The sequence below is a fragment of the Callionymus lyra genome, chromosome 8 (assembly GCF_982586985.1).
Source record: "Callionymus lyra chromosome 8, fCalLyr1.hap1.1, whole genome shotgun sequence".
In the NCBI taxonomy this organism is placed as follows: domain Eukaryota; kingdom Metazoa; phylum Chordata; class Actinopteri; order Syngnathiformes; family Callionymidae; genus Callionymus; species Callionymus lyra.
In genome coordinates this window covers 21,919,990-21,941,273 of record NC_141825.1, presented here as the reverse complement: position 1 = coordinate 21,941,273, position 21,284 = coordinate 21,919,990, and the positions used below count along the sequence as shown (strand labels likewise).

Genomic DNA, 21,284 nt, shown 5'->3' with positions numbered 1-21,284 from the left:
CTACACATGTAACCAAAGCTTGGCAGATCTATGATCTATTAAACAATATTATCAAACAACCTCAATTGAAAATAAGCAGAGAGAAAATCAGTTCTTATTATTATCCAGAGAGTTCCAACATGAGCCAACTGGACTTAGTAGCGTTTATGGAACGTGTTTAACTCTCAGATCAGTTAGGTTGAAACTGAAGAAGCCTCTTTCATGAGGAGAATATATTTATATCCTACTAAGGGCGAGACAGGGAACCACTGGAAGTAAATGGGATCAATGTGTGGGAAACTCATCTTGGTGATTCTCCTGTCGAGGGTCGTTATCACCTAGAAAGGGTTGTTCGCTCTTTCCCTCACTGTCAAGTGAAGTATTACTAACACACGATCTTCTACTCCGTCCAGTGGCCCAGTTTGAAATAACCATGAACTGAATAAATACACAGAAGGTTCCTATTATTTCTCCTGCTTTTTCATAGTTTTCAGTGTCACTGAACACCATATTAACTTCATACTTCATGTTATTTAATTACAGAATGCTGCCTCTGTCTATGTCCTTCGATCATTCTTGTCTGTCATGTGAACATAGTGCATCATGCATTTTTGTATGGTGTTACTTATGAATCCGTTAAACGCAAACACTCACATTTAAACAAACTTGATAGGTTATTGGCAGCATAATACACAGGCGACACGGCGACACAGCAAAGACAAAAATATAGAATTAAGTAGAAAAACAACAAAAGGCTACATTTGTAGATAATATTCAAAGAATTCCAACGATCACGGCTACTGCGTCCATCTACGTTACTGTTGTTTACACATTCTAACATGGAAAGCAGATTACAAAAGAGCTGGTATGTGAGTCGGTTGCTCAAGCCTGAGGTCATAACCTGTCACACTTATGAGTTACTACTTCAGGGGCGGGTTTATGTGTTATGTTTATAATATTTCTTGTCACAGCAGGACCGTGTTGGGGTCAAAAGTAGGATTACCGGGGTGTTAAGTGTATTTGGGAATCAGCAGTTGACATGTGGCCAGGAAAGGGCGTCATCCTTGAATAGTTGCCTGTCAATCCACAAACCACACAACATTGTGAAATCTTAAATAGTGTCAGTTCATGCACTTGTTTCAACGGGAATCAGAATTGAACTTCCTGACATATACAATTTGTTCAGCCCCAGACCGTGGAGTACTCAAAGTTACCCCGTTTTTTCCCCATCTGATTAACGCTTACAACTCTTAATTTTCTTATTTTCAAATCCTATTTTCTGAATTTGTTTATTTCATTCATTTTCTTTTTTGTTAAAAGATTAATGAACAAGAAAATGACAGAAAGAATGACTGAACAGCAAATACAATCTTGATAAGAAGAGTTTCTTGTTTGTTACACTGTCAGCACAGACCTTTTCGACCCTCGAACAGGAATATTTTTCAGCTCCATCACTGCATAGCAATTGAATCTTGACATTCCTGACTAAACATGTAACTCCGGTTTAAACGCACACAACACAAAAATCACCACTTTGAGGTCTAACAGCTATGATTATGTCTACACTTTCAAACTGGTTGTCTCTATTATCCCTTGTGCTACACAACAATTTTGTTTAAATGACGAGTGATTTAGTGTCCCATTGGAAAAGTGAAATGTAGGCCAGCACAAGAAGGAAAACGTGCTTGTGTTGCACAGCTGCTTCACTGGGCGACTTTGACATTTTCGTGGAGCCACTTTTAAGAATTTGAAAACAGTACAAATCTTGGTCTAGGCAGTAACCCATGAATACTTGTGAAGGGTTGAAGCAGTGTCCTAATTTTCACAGCCTACTAGATGGCGCTCTTTACTGTATATTCTTTGGCTTAAGGCAAATATTTCATTGATACCATCTTTTTGTTTCTCTTTTTTGGCCAACATAGCCACCAACTGAGCTCAGGAAAAATCAGACACCGTTAACTGAAGCTTTATGAGCTACTATCACTACAAATAATGGGTCTTCAAAGGTATTTAAACGTTTATATTTGGTGGGTTTGTGACCCTTTTTTTAATCTATTGTTTAGGTCGACACTACAGCCAGTTGCTAACAGGCTAGTGGTTGGTTAAAAAGATACACATTAAAAGCAAATAAAAAGTATAAATAACATTTTCACCCAAATAATTCTTTGTTTGAGACGATAAACTTAATGGGTTGGTTCTGACATTTTAATAGAGTAGTTTCAACTGCAACCTGAGAATCGTGAATAACATCTGTAGCATTAAATGGACGGTATAGTTTAAGGGGAAAACTTAAAAAAAAGACCATAAAATGTTTCGGACCTTCGTTCTGTTTGGTGGTGCCTATAATTAAGTGACAACTGTGTCAGACATCAGCTGTTGTTTTGAATAAGCAACAAGCTAAGATAAGCAGCTTGTCAGTCTTGGCACATGAAGAAAATTACATCATAATCACTCGGAGTGTTTTCTATTCAGCTTTTTCTATGCAGCAAACTATTAGAGTCATTAGCCCGTTTACTTTGCATAACACACATCTGTGCCGTTAATTGACCTCAAGACAGTCCAAACACACCGAGACTCAGGTTTTTACTCACACAGGTGACATAAATAAATAATTTCAAGTAAGCAAGTAATTCATGTTTTTAAAGAACCTTTCGCAGACCAGGGTCACAGCGCTGAACAACAGAACAATACACAGTTAAAAATACATACAAATTAAAAAAAATATTAAAAGGTAAAAACAACATAATGAGGAAAATAGTAGCTCCAAGATATTTAAGAAGAAGCCTATACAAATAAATAGGTCTTAAGATGATGAGTTTCTAGACCCCATTGAGTATTTGTTCATTGTGACACTATTACATTTGTTTGTTGTTTCTCAAATAAAATACATTTTTCTACATAAGAATCCGCTATATAGAGCATTTATGTCTATATATTTTTCTATTCATGATATAATTATAAGATGATTATGGTGATATAAAACCTTTTAGGAACCCATTAAACCCCCTTTTTTTTTTTTAGTTTTTTAAGCGCTTTAAATAAAAAAGCATGTTTTCAACACCATAGTCCTGCTCATTCAGTACTTGGTCCAACGATCCAGAAAGGATTGTTGATACAAGGGTTGTTGATGTAGAGAAGCATTCTTAAAACTGTGTTTTGCTGGTTTAGAAATCCTTCATGCAGCCAGAGTAGTGACGTTGTTGTTGTTAGCTTAGCATTGCTACCATTTTTGTTTCAATCGTTTGTTTAATCCTCCAACAAAAATGATAATTGTTGAAGTGGAAACATAAAGGTGCTGTTTGGTGACGGTACCATGTGGTACAGAGAGTTAATATGGACTTGGTGTTCTCTTACCTGATGAGAGAAAGAAGGCCAATATAACGTTCTTATGTAATGCAAACTTAAGTCTCAAGTGTCTTCTTTACTTTTTTACATAATCTCTATCAAGTTATTCTTTTTTTGTGATTCCTCCACCCATGCAAAATTTTAGATTCCATCTGCACAGTGCAAAACAAACCCTTGGAACTTTGTTATTCAGTGTCAAAGTCAACACTCTTTTAAAGTGGACTTGTTTCAACATCACACAATCAAAGTAATGTGCAACTACTAATTCTACACTATACTTGATTGTAAAGTTTGATTTTTCTTTCAGCAAGTTCTGATGACTGATGTCTCCCGGGTTCAACACTGATTGTTAGAGTGCTTCATGTTTGATTATAGATGCTGTATTTTTCTCAGTGTAACAATGATGGCTGCTGCGGTGCGTACAAAGCATGCCTCATCATCGGGTTTTTTTTTAATAAACAAAAAAAATCCACCCTAAGAGTAAACAAAAGGATATTGGTGAGCTGTTGATAAATAGGCAGTGCTTTTACCGAATGGTAATTCAGTCTGAATTGACATTAGAGTTGAAATGTTAAGTTAAAACAGTGTAAAATGTAAATGCATGTTAATGATTAGAATTATATTTGTTTCTTAATGGAAACAACTTTAATTAATTAGTTTACACCCCTAAATTGATTCGAATTTATGAAAAGTTAAATATTTTTACATGTCTCCAAGAAAGAAAAAATCCAGTAAAAAGTAATTTACAGATTGCTAACTGGTGGGACTGGTCGATCTACATACCTTGTCATGAAGGGTGAGTGACGAACAATCTTCCCCCTTCAAGCAACAATCCTGGAAAACCGCTTGAATTTAACACCAGCTGTGTGATCTCCTCCTCGGGTTCATTTACGGCAATTTTTCATATCATAGCGCTCTGGTCCATGAAGCCATTTTCTGCTTCTGCAGCATTTGTCATTGCTGGAGTTGAACGACGCCAGCACAGAAACTCATTTGTCACTCCAACACCAAGTTAATTTCACAATTTAGTATCAATTTACTCGTACAAGAACTGCATGCGCTTTCTCAGGTTGCTAATAAAGTGGAAGTAATGAGCTCCTGGAGACAGTTTTGGCTTGTCAGTCGTGCGTTATGAAGACACACAGCATCTCATATCCTCAGATAACACACACGGAGTCATTGCACTGGAGAACTTAAATCTACTTTGCACAGGCGATATATTAGAAAGATGTTCTGTTCCGTGAGCGTTAACAGATATATAGGAGGGAGAGCTTTCCTAGAGTTCACACATGGTTGACTGACGATCAAGAGCAATTGAGCGCTTTCATTGGACCACAAACAATCTCTTGTTAGTCTTAAAATGAATGATAGCTCTAGTTATTGATAAGTAGTTTTATTTCTTGCCATAAAAGTCATTTATTTTACCTTTTAAATTTCCTGTTCTTATTTATAATAAAGTCTTCTCAAATATTGTTAATAAATAATATTTAGAGGAATTCTGAGACAGGTTTTTATTTAATAAACGGTGCCAAAACTGTACTGTTGAAATGGTGACAATGCCTTAACGAAGGTGGTATTTAGATGAAGCTTCACGAAGCCTCTTCCACATATTCAGAGCCAAGAACATACAATTCTCTGCTCTATAATCTTGCATTTTTAAGAATCTATTTTGAAGGGCTATCAATTTAAAAAAAACAAACTTTTCTGACTCACCAACATGTTTCAAATGTTGAAGTCTTCCTCTCCAAGATGCTGTAAGTCCCTCATGACAGCTGTAAAACACGGCCTGCTTTGTTTATACAACGAGTCCCTTGGAGGTGCAAACTTCCGGGTTTGATGATGTCTGGTAACAAACCTTGATGTATGACCAATCGCAGCAGAGTGGTTGTGGTTATGGTAAACTATATTTAATCTTCAGAAAAACTTTTTCAGTGTGTGGCGCTCAGCGCATTTTTAAAATTTAAATCTTTAAAAAAGAAGAGTTTTGTACAAACAGACACATACTGATGCGTAAGCTAATTATCAATGATATAAAAGTGTATATTCCATGAGGTTACAAATCATTTAGTTATTTAGAAAAAATATCCCCAAAACCTGGATCGAATTATGCTAGTGGGTATGTGTCACATGTTTTTTCACTCAAAATCTTTAATCAATGCCATATATAAGAGCGATTGCCTTGTTAAAAAAAAACAACAACGTCTGTAAGTCTTTACTAAGTCTAAAAATGCAAATCTGTAGTTGTTTGACAAGACTTTCCTTATGAGAAAAACCACAACTGCATTAATACTGTTGTCGACTGGGGTTGGGAAGTGGGGATTTGGACTTTGTTTGAGAAAGCGTCTCGTCTTTTAATGCAAGATAGAGTTTCCTACTTCTTACCACATTTCAATGGGATTAGAAAAAGAGCTAGTCGGTGGTTACTTGTTTGGTCGTCCCACAACGGAGCCCGCTTTCAGCTCTCCTAAGACGTGAGGTTGATCCAAAGCCTCGGGCGGAAATATAATCTCCAGCTCGACTAAGCAAATCACACAACCTCCCCGGGAAACAATAAAGGCCAGAACCGTACGGGGCTGAAGGAAAACGCCGTAAAGATAAAGTGGATGCTTTCCACTGTAATTGATATCTGTAGGGTTTGGACACTTTAAAGACTGAAACAATATCTTATCTGCGTCATGTCGGCCTGGAAAGGGGAAAAGTACTGCCTCCTTAAGGTCAAGTGTCAACCTCCTTTCAAAAGCCATTTTCTATTAAATGGAATTTGGGATATTGTTAAAACTGGTCGATGTAATAGAGTTTTAAGCGCGCAAGCAATTTACTACTTTGATTGACTGAGTTGAAGAAGCTAATAAAACAGTTCTTTACTGTAATAAAAGGCAGATCAAAGCCACTCATTATGGGATTGAGGAGGGTGGAACAAACTATTAATTAGGTCGACATGAATCGTGTAAATTCCACCTTCCACTGATATAATTGTTGACTCTGTGATTAATTGGGTCAAGTCATCCATAATTAGTCAAAACACTTGGTCCTCCTGGATTGATTTGCATCAGCCATCATTTCCTTCACAGAAAAAAACCCTACCAAGATTTTATTGCTAAAGAAACACTTTTTAATGTAGGAATTTAGGAGACTTAATATGGTTAAAATAAAAAGTAACATGTGTTGAATAAAATGAGAATTAATTAAAAACACATCCAGCAAATTTCAATTCATCTAATAAACATCGATACAAGAGTATAAAAGGTTAACTCGTCTTGCTTCAAAAAGACATGATCGTTGGATCAGCTCCCTCTTCCGTTTCAGATCTTTTCTTGGAGATTTATCATCAACCTCATGGAAAAGTTGAGGATCTAGTCGTGAAGTCGTTTGTTGTTTTAAGTTCAAGCTTTGATTGTCCACTATCTCCCTCGCAGACATCAGAGACGAGCAGCGACAACAGAGGAGGAGAGATAAGAACACAGAGCTGAACCAAAAATAATACCAGTTTCACCCCTATTCTCACAGCAGCGCTGAACAGATGTTGAGATTAAAACAAGTCAAAACTGACACATGAGATGTCTGGGACAATGTGGGTCTTTTATATTGTTTTTGTTGGACAATTTGCTTCTTCATGTCACTCCAATATATGAATTCAAATACTGTCTTTCTATGTGAACATGAAAGATTAACATCGATAAGGAATTCATTTTTTCTTTCCTAGATTGAGTTTACATGATGATGCAAAATTTTCCGAGACAAATCTTCCAAGAAAAATCAGGTCAGGGCTTGTACTTACTCATGATGAATTTATTGTGAAATTGAAGTTGTTAAAAAAAGAAACAGGAAATTTCTTTATATGTATATTTGACTTGAGTTGACTTTTATACTTCACATAATATCAATGGTTTGAGGTATTTCATTTTACTTTTACACACCCTTATATGACTGTTAAACAGAATATAATTAGAGTTATATATACATAATATATAGTGATGTGGGATTCAGAGGTGACGGCATGTGTTCACAGTCACTATGGGATTAATATTACCAGGAAATTGACGAAGATCAGATCAAGAGAAAAGCTGTTTAATCTGGGTTTTGCATTAAATATCAAAGTAAATGAAATTTGGAGCTGAAAATAAATTACACAGACACGTATGTGGCATAAAAACAGCAGATCCTTTAGTGGGTATTGTTTTGTCACCTTCTTTGGTAGATGATTTTTATTTTGTCTTCAAAACTAGTGATTTTGCTGCTGCATGGTTCCTGCTCATTCATCTTTAACTTTGATCTAATGATTTTAAAGTGTGCTGTATTTGTATAATGTTATTTAAAGCACGCTGGTTGAGGCATCTTTGTCTCAGAGAAATCCTCCATTAATCATGTAGAGTCAACGTAGAACTGTCATCAGGTAGTTAAGAGGTAGCTTAAGAGGTCCAAGTGCTAAAGGATAGGAGAAGCTTCCTGCTTCAGGCTTGCGGAATCTATGCACAGCTAGCTTCTGCAGGTTAATTTCAGAAAGAATTAAACGTTTTAAACAGACTTTGCTGGACCCGGCACCACATGAGAAACTCCAAGACAGTCCACAAGCAAGAGCAGGCCTTAGGTTGTAATGACATATTTCAGGGTAGAATTATTATCTGACCCCTCGAGAGACCCAAACCCTTTGACCTCCGTCAACAGCGTTTCAACAGCATCTAAGAAAAAAGATCTTTTTAAAAAGAAGGTAAAAAGGTCTGCCATTGCAACAAGCTTTGCAATGATGTTCGCACTTTTATATAGTCCTGAGAAAAAAACTCTTATTTGTCCTGATTACTATTATTAAACGATAATTTTCCCCTGGAGATAACATTTCTAAATAAAGAGTTGTTGGCTATAATATGTCCGCTTCATTAGTTATTCTAGCTTATTTATAAGACCCTTAAGATTTTAAATTGTGCTGTATTTGTATAATGTTATTTAAAGTACGCTGGTTGAGGCATCTTTGTCTCAGAGAAATCCTCCAATAATCATGTAGAGTCAACGTAGAACTGTCATCAGGTACATATTGAAACAAGATTAGAACAAGGTGAATATTGCAGCACGGAGAGACTGTCAGAGTAATAGAAGAGGGTGTAATATGGCGTTTTAATATGAGTTCTGTGGGAGGGTGCAGGTTTGCTACCAGGCAGGAACAATGGAGGGAGTTTCCTGTTCCTGCAATCAAAGCTTCTCTGCTACCAGCTTCCTCTGATTACCGTGTGGGTGTGAACGCACATCTGTGTGTCTATTAGATACATCATAAACATGAGTAAAGTGACACTCTGGACCAATAATATTTTCCTAAAACTAAAACTATTCACTGTACTATACTGACTGTATGAGGTGTCCAGATGCTTCCATGTGACGACTGGAGGGGTCGTGAACCTCTAGCTCTTTGCGTAGATCCACAGGTGTCTCTCTATATCCGCCACAACATCACATCCCAGAGTACATACAGCAGCCAAAGATAGCAGAGACACAAAGACATGGTGTGTTTGATGACATATTTCATTCTTACTTCTATTGTGTCTCTGAACCACTTTTTCATGGACTTGTTTTTTTTTTTGTCCTGACGGTCTGTGGCAGGCCTGTACAACTACATTTTCCTAGGGTCAGATTTTCACAAGGGTGTCCAGCCTGTAGGCTGGGTCAAACTCTCTAATACCAATTACAGTTAAATTTAAGGCCGACAGGTTAAAAAATAGGTACACAATGTCAGAGATCACATAGCACTTATGTATTAAAACTGCAACATACATCGAAAGAATATTAAATATCGCGATATTGGCACGTGCGATATGCATTTTCGAAAACATGTGCGATAATTGATCATTTTTTTATTGTATAAATCAAGCATTTCTTAAATGCGAACGACGACCAATCAGTGTCACGTTCTGTAAAGTTGTCAATTTGTACTTGTATGTCTCGTTGTCGTTTACGTCTCGGTCTGTCTGTGAGCTGTGCGGCGCAGCTTACTGGGCTTGGTTGCTATGGCGACGCGTCTTTGCTTAAGCAACATATTGTAAGAACTTTTCATCTCGTCTGAGGTGTTTTCAGCGTTCTTATAAGAACCTCCAAACAAATGTAAACCTGTCTGTCTTCGCCATATGCTAATGAGCTAAGTTGTTAGCATCACAACCGATGCGAGTCCCGCAAAACTGAGCGATATTAAGTGATCATTTCTCCGATCATGTCGGCACCGAAGCGCGGAAATAAACAAAAGTGTAATATCCCCGGGCCTCCCCTACAACTCTTGCGCCTGCCTGTAGGTGAAAGAAAAAAATATCGCATTAATATCGATATCACGATTCAAGTCACCAATATCGAATATCACACTTATTTCCAATATAGTGTAGCCCTAATTACGAGTAAGCATTTTTAAAAGGGTGTTTTTTTTTTGAGCAGAGATATATAAAGGTCTAAAGTTCCTGATGGGTCCAGACAGTAGCACAGTAGCAGTGAAGGCTCGGTCCCTGAGGGTTCGGTGCTTTGTCTAGAAGGGACTGAGGAGGATGTCCGCGGCGGATCTGAGATTGCGGGGGAGACAGTGTAGGTGGTGGAGGTCAGTGAGATATGAACACAAATAATTATGGTTAAATCTTCTCTTTCTGTGTAAACCTTACGTTTCTTCGAGAGGGTTCTGTTGTATTTTCTAAACTTGGGGCTCCTCAATGTACCGTGAGATGCAGCTTTTGGCGAAAAACAATGCAAAAGTGTCTTTAATAAATCGCCTCTTGAGGATGTATTCTGATTATTTAAATAAAACATTTTTTTTTTAACTTATTTTGCATTATATGTATGGGGTAGTGTCGGGTATAAAATATAATAAAAATGCCAGATTCTAGTCGGGGAATCAAGATAGCCTACCTTCAGATATATGTTATTGACAAAAATGTGAAACATGTTATTTAACCCCTTGACGCCTGAATTTATTTGCAATTGTTCAAACAAAAAAATTATGTGTGTTTTTGCTTTCAAGCAGAGACTAAATTAAGTGAAGATAAACATTTTTACTGTAGAACATAAAATTATTGTAAAATTGGGTATGTCGCAAATTAGCGACAACAGGCATTAGAGGACCAAAAAATAATAAAAACACATTTCCCATCTTAAGCATGAAATTTTATTTTTCAATGCCAACATATACATTACAGTGGTAAGAAAACAACAATAAAAAAAGAGTGACTCAAGTCTTCCTCAGCAGCGTCACCTGACGTGCTGCAGACACTAGAAAGCTCATCATCCTCTTCAGCAGTGAAGCTTTCCTCACTGCTGTCACCTGGTGTTTTAAAAAAAAAAACACCATTGAAAAGTGCAGACTATTCTATTTAGGTTAGGTTAGGTAGAACTTTACACAACCTGCTGATAAAGCGACGTCCTCAAATATGTGGCTTACAACACAAAAGGTGAAAGTCTGTACAACACAATATTATAGCATTATTACTGCTATTTTCACCACCTTGTGCAGGTGTGTGTTCCTCATCAACTTCTCCACTCTCACTGAGACAGATGTCCTCACTCTCAGCGGGTGGAACTCTGGTTTCTACAGGAGTTCGCTTACCATAAAACATTCCTGAGGAAAAATAAACGTCAAAAATGTAATTCATAAAACAGGCTACATGATTACAGATTGTTACAAGAATTGTTTTTTGCTATAGAAAGCGTGTGACGGCTAAAATCCATCTGAATATATTAGTGTGTACTGCGCCATTGCGCATCTGGCCATACTGATTAATGTAGCCCTTATGGACGAATGTCGCGAATTCGCGACAAACCGAAAACTTGAAATATCTTCAAAAATTACCTTCAAAACGACTTTATTTTACTTTTCCTAGTTCCACAGACAAACAATAAGCAGAATTGTATTTTTTTTTTTACGGTAACTTACCTCAAACAAGACGATCCTTTCGCGCCTCCAACTTTGAATGGGTTGCGCAACACCAGGAAGAAAACACAATCGTAAACCGGACGTGGTTTTAAATGTTATTGGTCCTACGAGAAACTAGTGATTGCAAAACGTTCCTAGGTTCCTATCGAAGAGGCATGAACCAACATTAGGGAAACTCGCGCACGATCTCTGGCGCATTCTTAATGGAAGCGGTATGTCGCGAATTCGCGACCATCGGCGTTAAGGGGTTTAAGAAAAACATGAAATAACTTTTTTTATTGAATAAACAACAAGAAAAGGTCACATGACTACAGTATTAGTGATGGGTTGATGAAGCTTTATGAAGCAGTGTCGTCTTTTCAGATTCCACTAGATACCACCCTATGATCAATTGTTTTGAACCTCTATTCTATTGAAACCCTTTTTGAAATGAGGGCGCCACCTACTGTCCTCCAACTTTTTTTCTAATAAATAATTAATAATTCTCACCCAACACTAGAGTTTTTATCACTTTGCTGATGACTTTTTTAATTTAAATATGTTTTTATTGGTACGGGAGAGGATGTCGTGTAGTGTCCAATAAATGTATTGTATTAAGTTCTCTCAATGGGCTGCGATAATTCTGAAGCACAGGACCGTGATTACACACAGACTAAATTATACGAGGACACAAATGGACGCAGTAGATGCAGTAATTGCTGTTTACTGTGTTGGGAGTCAATTTAAGTGGTGCAATTCATTTTTTTTGGGCTGATGAAAGCCGCCCACTTGTTTGTTTACCATATTCAGGGAGGGAGGGGGATGTTGTGCTCTGTCCACCCAACTGCGAAATGGAAATGATGAAGTGATAATTAAATTTCAAGGCGTTTGAAGTGTTAGATGAGTCAGTAGTGGGGGTTCATGTCATCAATATGTGGACGTCATGAAAACTCTGGCGACACTGGTGCTTTGAGGGAAACGGGTGTTGATTGGTTTAAATATCGTCTCTTCTACACTCAATGTTATGCCCTAAGGGTGAAGGTCACATGCTTTTTTTTTGCTTATAGAAATGTTTAATGTTGGTACAAAGTGTCATTTAATGTCGTCGCGTACAGGCCAGTGGCTGACGAAGCCTGTGAGCTGCAGGGAAAGTGGAGGCTTGTATGGTAGTAAGACCAGGTTCTTCAGGGATGTGTAGTCCAGAAGCCTCTTGCTTAAGAGGTCCAAGTGCTAAAGGATAGAAGAAGCTTCCTGCTTCAGGCTTGCGGAATCTATGCACAGCTAGCTTCTGCAGGTTAATTTCAGAAAGAATTAAACGTTTTAAACAGACTTTGCTGGACCCGGCACCACATGAGAAACTCCAAGACAGTCCACAAGCAAGAGCAGGCCTTAGGTTGTAATGACATATTTCAGGGTAGAATTATTATCTGACCCCTCGAGAGACCCAAACCCTTTGACCTCCGTCAACAGCGTTTCAACTGCATCTAAGAAAAAATATATTTTTAAAAAGAAGGTAAAAAAGGTCTGCCATTGCAACAAGCTTTGCAATGATGTTCGCACTTTTATATAGTCCTGAGAAAAAAACTCTTATTTATCCTGATAACTATTATTAAACGATAATTTTTCTCTGGAGATAACATTTCTAAATAAAGACTTGTTGGCTATAATATGTCCGCTTCATTAGTTATTCTATCTTATTTATAAGACCCTTAAGTGCTCCTCTTGTCAGAGCTTCCAGACACACATGTCAAAGTGGAGAAATTAAACAAAAGAAGTATCATTCTTTATAATGGAATGGCCATTGCTGTGGTTACAACCTTTATTGGGGTCTATAATCTTTCTCTGCTTTAACTCATCAGTTAAAGTTTGTGAGGAGCTAAACATCACAATGAAACCTTGGAATGGATAAAGGATATGACAGAATTTTTTTTAAGTCAACTTTTGTTCAAGTACGCTACCGTCTGACATCGCATGGCTTTTTTCTCAGAGCGTGCCTCTCTTGACAATAACAGTCCATAAAAATGGCTAAGTGAAAATAGCTTTGGGGGTTGAGGGAAGACTCATTCTGTATCTTTCACATTCCTCCCATCAGGACAAAACTGTTGCCTTAAAAGTCCCTTTTCACAGGAAACATCACAGGAAGTCTGTCCACATCAGTGCACAGGACTGACTGGAAACCGAGCCCGGCCCACCCCTGGCCCCCCGGCCTGACTGCGTCATTCGTCCCCGTCCATTGGAATGCGGCTTTCTTTGTGTCTAGGGTCAACATTGTTGGCTATAAATCTGTCTGTCAAAGAAACGTGAACGTCAGCCAAACGCAACAATGTGTTTGGCTGGCAGGGAAATGGAAGCTAACAGTTCACAATATTTAATTCATTTATGTGTTTATCTTCATCCAGCGTTGATACATGTTTGTTAATAACAGAAATTAGTTTCGATGTCAGGACGTGCGCAGTCTTCTTTTTATTTTTATTTTAGATTTTATTCTGGCGGAGTGTTAGCAGGTTTCCTTGACATGAAACTCCCGTTGCTAACACGTTATGATTAATATGTTTCTGCCTTTTTTTTCTTCTGTCCACTGCACATCTCACACCTTCATGGTTCGGGCCGGGATGTTCCTCAGGACCTGCCATTGTAAAGTGAATCAGATATAACACGAAGGAGATTTCAAGACTTATTTTTAAGTCACACGACAAGAAAACTAATGTGAAAACCCAGTGGAGGCCATTATGATGTAATTATCCCCAGAAAAATGAAATGTTTTAAGTGGGTGAGGTTTATGGGCATATTCGTATGTAAATATTTTAATAATAAAATATAGTTTCGGACACATACTGATGAGTACAATAGAGGTCCAAGATCTATTTAAGGGACACATTAGTTGACCTTTAGTGTTTTCATGAGCTGTAATTATCATTTTTATTAAGATTTATGTGGAATATTAAACAGTAATATGGATGGAAATAAGATGTAATTGCTTGAAGAGCTTGCTAGAAGTTTAAGAAGAGTGGTTCCATGGTGGGGCCCAGGAATTTAAAAAAAGTGTATAATATATCTTGTATTAATTTGTGAGGTCTGAATTTTGTTTTGAAAAAAGGCAACTTTTTCCTTTAGTAAAAATAGCCTTCACTCCTGATGCTCGAAGATGCTGTAGAAGTAAGTTGCATTTTGTTAAGATATCTACCGGCAACTGATTACAAAATTTCAATCGAAATAGTAGATTTTTATATAATTTATAATTATGGCAAAGTCATTTTAAATGAGTGCCTCAAACTAATCGATCTAGCAGAAACGGATCCCTAAAGGAACACCCTGCCGGTTTAAAAATGTTGTTTCTGGCGACGCCATGTGTCAGATAAAGGTTACTGCAGTGGGGTAAAATCTCCAATATGTTTCTCAGTTTATCTTCTTGGTAACGTAAAAGAAGTCTCTTAGTACTTCATATCGAAATACTTTTCTCTGACCACATAAAATATTCTTTTAAATTCAAAATATGAAGGTTTTTTCCCTCAATATTTCTTCTAAATTGTAATGTTTCTTTGTCAGACAAACTGAAGAAAGAATAACATATACACAATCCTTTAGTGCTGAACGTGTACACTGTGAATTTCTCTATTTGAAAAGTATATCTATCCGTCTATCATATACTGTATATACGACATACAAGATTATTTGTACGTAACTCTCAGTCTGGAGAAACTCGAGCTCCTGTGAAGTGACTGACGAACACATTCAGCGTCAGAAGAGAGTTCGGCATCATTGCCAAGAAGCTGAGTGTGCTTTTAGTTGCCCTGACAACATGCAGGCAAAGAAACAAGATGAGGTCAAAGAGGGGAGCACCGTAACAAAAAGGTGTTTAGGGAGACTCAGTAACAGGATTTGTCCGTTTTTTAAAATAATTGTTACTGGTTTGTCTTTCTGTTCTATATCTACCTCTTGTTTTTATAGCCTTCTGACTTGGGCGAGGGGTTTGTTGATGTCATTGATGAAAACTACACTGGAATTCATTTTTGAAGTAAAAAAAAAAGGGTTGAATCAAATGAATATGAAAGTATTTGGGGTTCCAACTACCACATTATAAAGTTTTTTTTTAATAATATAAATATGTATTGACATTCAGACTTGACTGTTTTAAATAATGGAGCAAAATAAGAATATCTTAAAGTGAAAGAAAACATCATTTCTCAAGTTTATCGTTTAAATGATTGGGTTTTCTTTTTTTCAAAGCCCTTGAACAGTTTTCATGCGGCCCTCTTTCTTCGTTATAATGTGACTTTAAATTGGATGTCACTGTAAACATTTTGCCCAAACTCATTCAGACATGATCAAATGTGGCCCTTGTTCTTCCTCCGGTTTGGATTAAATGATAATAATAATAAATAATAATTTGAACGTGCCGTATTACAAGTGGGGAGTTGATGACGCTTCATGAAAAACATTATTTTATAATAATTTAACCTATTTGGCTGTAAAAAATATGGCACTGTTTCATGAAGCTTCACAGGCCCACTGTAGTCGAAGTGATATTTTGATTTAATGCACTGATGTTGTGTTAATTTGATCCAAACGTCTTATGTAACTATTAACAGTACATGATCATAAACTTGTGGTGTTTAAAGAATCTTAAAGTAGTTATTGAGAGGCGGATTCATTCAAACGTGCGCCACTGAAGGTCTATGTGTGAAATGCACGCCACTGGTATATCTATATACTGTCTATTCATTCTAAGGATTATTTGTTATTTTGCTTGTTTTTGTCTTAAGTTCTCTTCTCTTGCGTCTCATCTCTGGACCTCAATCACAAGTTTTGCTTCCTCCTTAATAATTGGTTTGACAATAATAGACCATAAATCCTTGAAAATGAACGCACACTCTAGACAACACTGAGCGTACGGATGCAGGAGTCTTTAAAGTGCTCGGTCTGGAAGGAAATTAATTTAGCTGCCATCAAAAGAACGTTAGATCTTGGGCAGAGTGCCGGTTCTACCTCTCACATCCAGCTGTACCTATTGAGAGTGTAGGCTTGAACAACATTACATTAAGCACAAATCGTACAAATGTTAAAACCACACTGGTCGATTTGGTTTATGTTGAAATGGGTCAAGCTCGGTACATACCTTTACATTAACCTTATTTCTAAATGTCCAGATGCATAATGGCAGCAGTGATCGAATTAAAGACATTAACCCGTCTGAATACCTCCCATTTCAAATGTTGCCTCAACGATATCCAGCAAACTTTAAGTGAGTTATAGCAAAAGTATATCCAAGAATAAATGCTGCTGTCGATATACATTTTTTTCAATATAGTAGTACAATATAGTAAAGGTATATAAATGATACCCTTTTTCAGGGGTGCAAGTCAAAAATAAATATATCTAAATACATTTTGACACTGATCCACCATAATAATAATAATAATAATAATAATAATAATAATAATAATAAAATCACTCTTGTTGATTTACTTGTGGATAAATAATATATTTGATATCTCTTTTTGAGTGACAACATATATGGCAACAGTACATACATACACAACGATAACTGTGCGTCGGAAGATTATTAGTGACGGGAAAACGTCATGCATAACTTATCCTCCTTGTGATGATTGACCTCAGTAAGTGCAATATCTCACTCTGGCCAGGTCAGAACTCACCAGATGATTGCACACGCTTGAGAAGACGGGGAGGGAACTCGCCGGCGTGAAGAGGACGCACCACGGTACAGTGAAGAGGTGGGGAGACGCTAAGAAATCCATGTTTACGTAAGTATCTCATCAGACAAAGGCAATCAGAAACGACGCGTGAGTGTCATCTTCCCTGTTCTACGCGTTTCTTACGTGTTTCCTACGCACCCATCATGCGTTTTACTTTACGTGTTATACGAGGACCGTATATCCACTGATGACTATCCCCACAAACTTTTTTCTGGCAAATCAAATACTTTGCATCACACAAAAGTGTAATTTGAGCAAGCTTTACATCTTTTGTTTCTTGACTAGAACGAAAAATAAAATATAGACTTTCCTGATCAAGATTACTGAACTGGAGTCAAAATCCTTTTTCACAATGATGGGGTGATGAGGCTTCATGAAGCATTTCCCATTTCTCTGAGCTCTGTTGTTTTAAAAGATGTGGTAGGAACAATTAAAATTAAGTTGTATTGTCTTGTTGATAGACTGTACTTAGAATACGTTATTATATGTATTATCTTTAAATTTAATTTATCATTCTTATTTCATTGTTTGTTATTTGTATCCATTGTTTTTGTGACATATGTTCTGTATGTCCTTATATGTGTACTATATCTACTGCTGAGCTACTATTGTATCTGCAACTAAAGTTGATCCAATGTAAGTAGAACAAAGGAATATCAATAAAAAAATAAACAATCAATGAAAGGATGCAATGTAGTAGGCTCTTAAATGAGAACGATGCTTCATGAAGCTTCATCAGTCAATCAATAGGTTCAGGTCCATGGTTTAAACACAGTCAACATCATCAATTCTTACATTTTTTACATGACTGTGAAACATTTTTTGAAATATTTTCCAATTTCTGGTCCAGGCAAAGTTGATGTGGCTCTCGACAATTCTGGACAATTCACTAAACCCCTACAATATGAAAAAAAAACCTTCACTAAAAAGTTTGTTCACTAAGTATACCTTTTGTATATTTGACAAATTTAGCAAACCATCAATATGTTTGTGTTTTAGGGTTGTGATAGATTTTAAGGACTTATTTTAAATGGTTCATTGAAGCACATTTACTTACACTGGTGAACTGGCAGTTAATTCTTATTGTACTACATATAAATTCATGATTTTTGTATCTTAATCCTAGTTTTAAATATGTTTCAAACAATAGCACCTCATTTGTACATCAACACAAACCTTAAACCTGAATTTTCACTTGTTTTATTTTCATGTTCATTTCACAATATATATATATATATATATATATATATATATATATATATATATAAATATATATATATATATATATAACCGATTGAAACCAGCAGCTGCTGATGAATAATCGTATATTATCGTTTTGAAAAGTGTATGTATAATATATATATATATAGGATATATATTGGCCTTTAAATCACTTTGAATCACAATAACGCTGCATCAAACCGAGGTCTTTCAACAAGCCACACGATGGAACCTACGTAAGCACTTAGGGATTGCATTTTTGAATGTGCCTTTCAAGCCATAGAAATAAATAATCAAAGTATCAATAGTCTCTGATGTCTGAAGAAAAAAAAATGCTTTGACGAAGCGCAGCTAAAAAAAACCATCCAACTGTGCGAACATCTTTTCTTGTGAAACGTGTGATTATAGGTGAACGATGACGTTAGCGATTGGAGTGACTCTATTTCCGAACATTACAGAGGGGCCCTTTAAAGATATCCATCGCCTGTGATGTATCTCAGTGTCCCACTTCATCAAATCTTTCATTTTGTATTTGTTTATATTTGTTGCCATTGGAAAAAAAAGGAATATATCACAAGACAGCACATATTACTAATACTTTTACACTATAATTAAATAGTAACAATTTTATATAGTGTGTGTGTTGTGATTAATTCCTGATACACTTTTTGGTAAATGTTTGCTTAGAAGGTGATTATAAATGTGTCTTTTTAATGACTTAATAAATGTCCTAATGAATATCCACAGTCCTTTGAAATGAAGTGTTCTTGGTACAGTGTCTGTTTGTGCCAACAGTATAAAAAGACAACAAACCATGATAATTAAATCTACACAAAACAAGGTGAAGTGACTGCACCGTCAGAATCGTGCCGCACAAACATCTGAACTTGGCAACCAAGCGCCATTACTGCACATTTAAAATGATTCATCAATTTTCAACTGTGTGCCTCTTCAGATGCGTTTGATTAAGGATATTAAGCCCGAGGCCCTCGACAAGTCCTGGCTCATCAACACGCATGTACCACGTCAATGGATGTGGTACAGATGCACGGACCAGTTTTCCTTTTTTCTAACGTTGTGTTAAGTGAAATGTAATTATAATTACTCTCGTGGTTCAAGAAGTTCAGTCAATTCTTACTGAACAAATGTTTCAGTTAGGAGAGATGTTCCTGATGGAAACAAGCAGTCAGTGAAACTAAGAAACTTTATCAATATGATCTTGTTTTCCAATCATTATTGACCCAAATATTTTTGGGTACATTACAGCAAAACAGATTTTTTAAACTTGGGAAACATTTCAAACTACAAAACAATGACCTTTTTTATTATTATTCTTAAGTAGTGAAGAAAGTGTTCCATGGAAATGCATTTAAAGTTATTTTATTATTCTGTATTCTACACACGTCAATTTCATGGAACTTTTTGGACAATTGGTTTAAGCAGAAGTGTAATTTCCGTAAACAACCTCTTAAAAACATAATTTTCTTAGACACACCGATTGAAACCAGCAGCTGCCGATGAATAATCGTCTATTATCGTTTTGAAAAATGTTATTTAATCAGAGGTTCTTGTGTTAGCAGCGCACTTTTGACGCCATCATGGCTTCCTGACTCTTATCTTAACTTCCGCCAGTGTTTTCTTTTTTGTGCTCAGGCAGTGATGAAAGTTCAGAAAAGGTCAGGAACAAAGTTCTTAAAGGGTATAAACAAGAGTCTGAGCCGGGAACTGAACTGAGCAGCAGCAAGGACACCTGTAAACCCCGAGGCCTTGTCATCCTAGCGACTGCCGGATGATTACGGTTCACCAGCGTGTCCAGTAACCACAAGGGCTGAACTCCGACGGTAATTACTGTTGTGAGCACATGACAGATGCCACTCTTTGAGTTGCTGACCTGAGCAAGATCAACTTTTAACTGTGCAAACACCTGAAGTGAGGTCACAGTGACTCAGACTGACATTTAACTGTCGTCCGACCTCCTGAATGAGTCCATTGTATTTGTCAAAAAAGAGCTTTCAACATTCCTGAGATCCTTCTTTCTAGGTTTTTGATCAGGAAACCATCCAGACCAGGCTTGTCAGAAGTCCAAACCGGGGGCCATTTATGGCTCTTTGAGAAAGGTCTGTCGTCTCTGTTTTATATTTTTATTCAAACAGATAATAAAATACTTTTTTTTAAATTGAAAATAAAACCTTAATGATTCAAACTAAATGTCAAACCAATGGCCTGGAGTCATTTTATGTGGCCCACTAGATAGTTAGGCCCAAATGAAAGATTAATGTTCATGTTGATAAAGTGAATTGTAAAGAAGTGTTTATTAAAAATAAGGAACAGGTATTTCCTATGAGACTTCCAATATGAGTTAAAGTGACACAAATAGTAAAATCTTTTTTTTTCCTGTCTGTTCCTGAAGATGTGATTTTGCAATGAACACGTTGAAGGAATATTTTTAAATTCTGAATGGTATGACACTGTACACATCCGGGCCCCCCACCCCGCTCCTCATCAGGTGTGGGATTTAAAAAAAAAGAAAAAAGTCATTCAAGACCAGATCATGTCATATAGTAGTCTCTGAATAAAGGTAGGCTGCTTCATGAGGCTTCCTCAAGCCGTCACTACCAGCAGATAATGTAGTAAGCAAAACCGAAATCTGATAGTCTCAACTGCAGCTTCTTGCATGGACAGATTTACTTTATATGTATCTGTATTTAAGGGAACCTAAGACTATCAGTCTCAAATTATATAAATGATGTGATCTGTTGTTACCTAAAGAAATCTATAATCTATTGCTTTGAACAGCTAATCTATTATATCTCACATTATTTTTACAACTGAGGGCGCCCCCTACTGACCTGAGAAATATGACACTGTTTCATGAAGCTTCATCACTAGTATCCACCCCTAATTGTCATAAAATAAAATAAAGCCTTTAAAAAGGGGTATTTGTACTCATAATAGTGATTTGTAATCGTGTTACTGCATCAGTGCTACTCCCTCATTATGTTACAGCCGATGGTTTTACATTCCAGTCGTCGCTTCAGGAGTCGTACTTGTCAGCTGGTAGAAAACAGACCATAAAGTGCAGCATGTCGGGCGTTCACACCCTCTTCCCTGGTGGCCTGGCTGGGGTTGCGTGGTGACTGGAAGAGGAGTGG

General features: G+C 36.8%; 1 protein-coding gene across 3 annotated transcripts in view; it reads left to right on the top strand.

Annotated features, from left to right (window-relative positions):
* nts (neurotensin) overlaps positions 1–21,284 on the top strand; it is a 51,817-nt gene that overhangs the window by 6,360 nt on the left and 24,173 nt on the right. The window contains exon 2 of one of the 3 annotated variants that reach the window (XM_087797233.1): positions 16,840–16,959. The gene's annotated coding sequence lies outside the window, so the exon portion shown is untranslated. Of the gene's footprint in view, positions 1–16,839; positions 16,960–20,213; positions 20,250–21,284 lie in introns of those variants that run through there. The other 2 variants (XM_087797234.1, XM_087797230.1) reach the window with 2 other exon arrangements.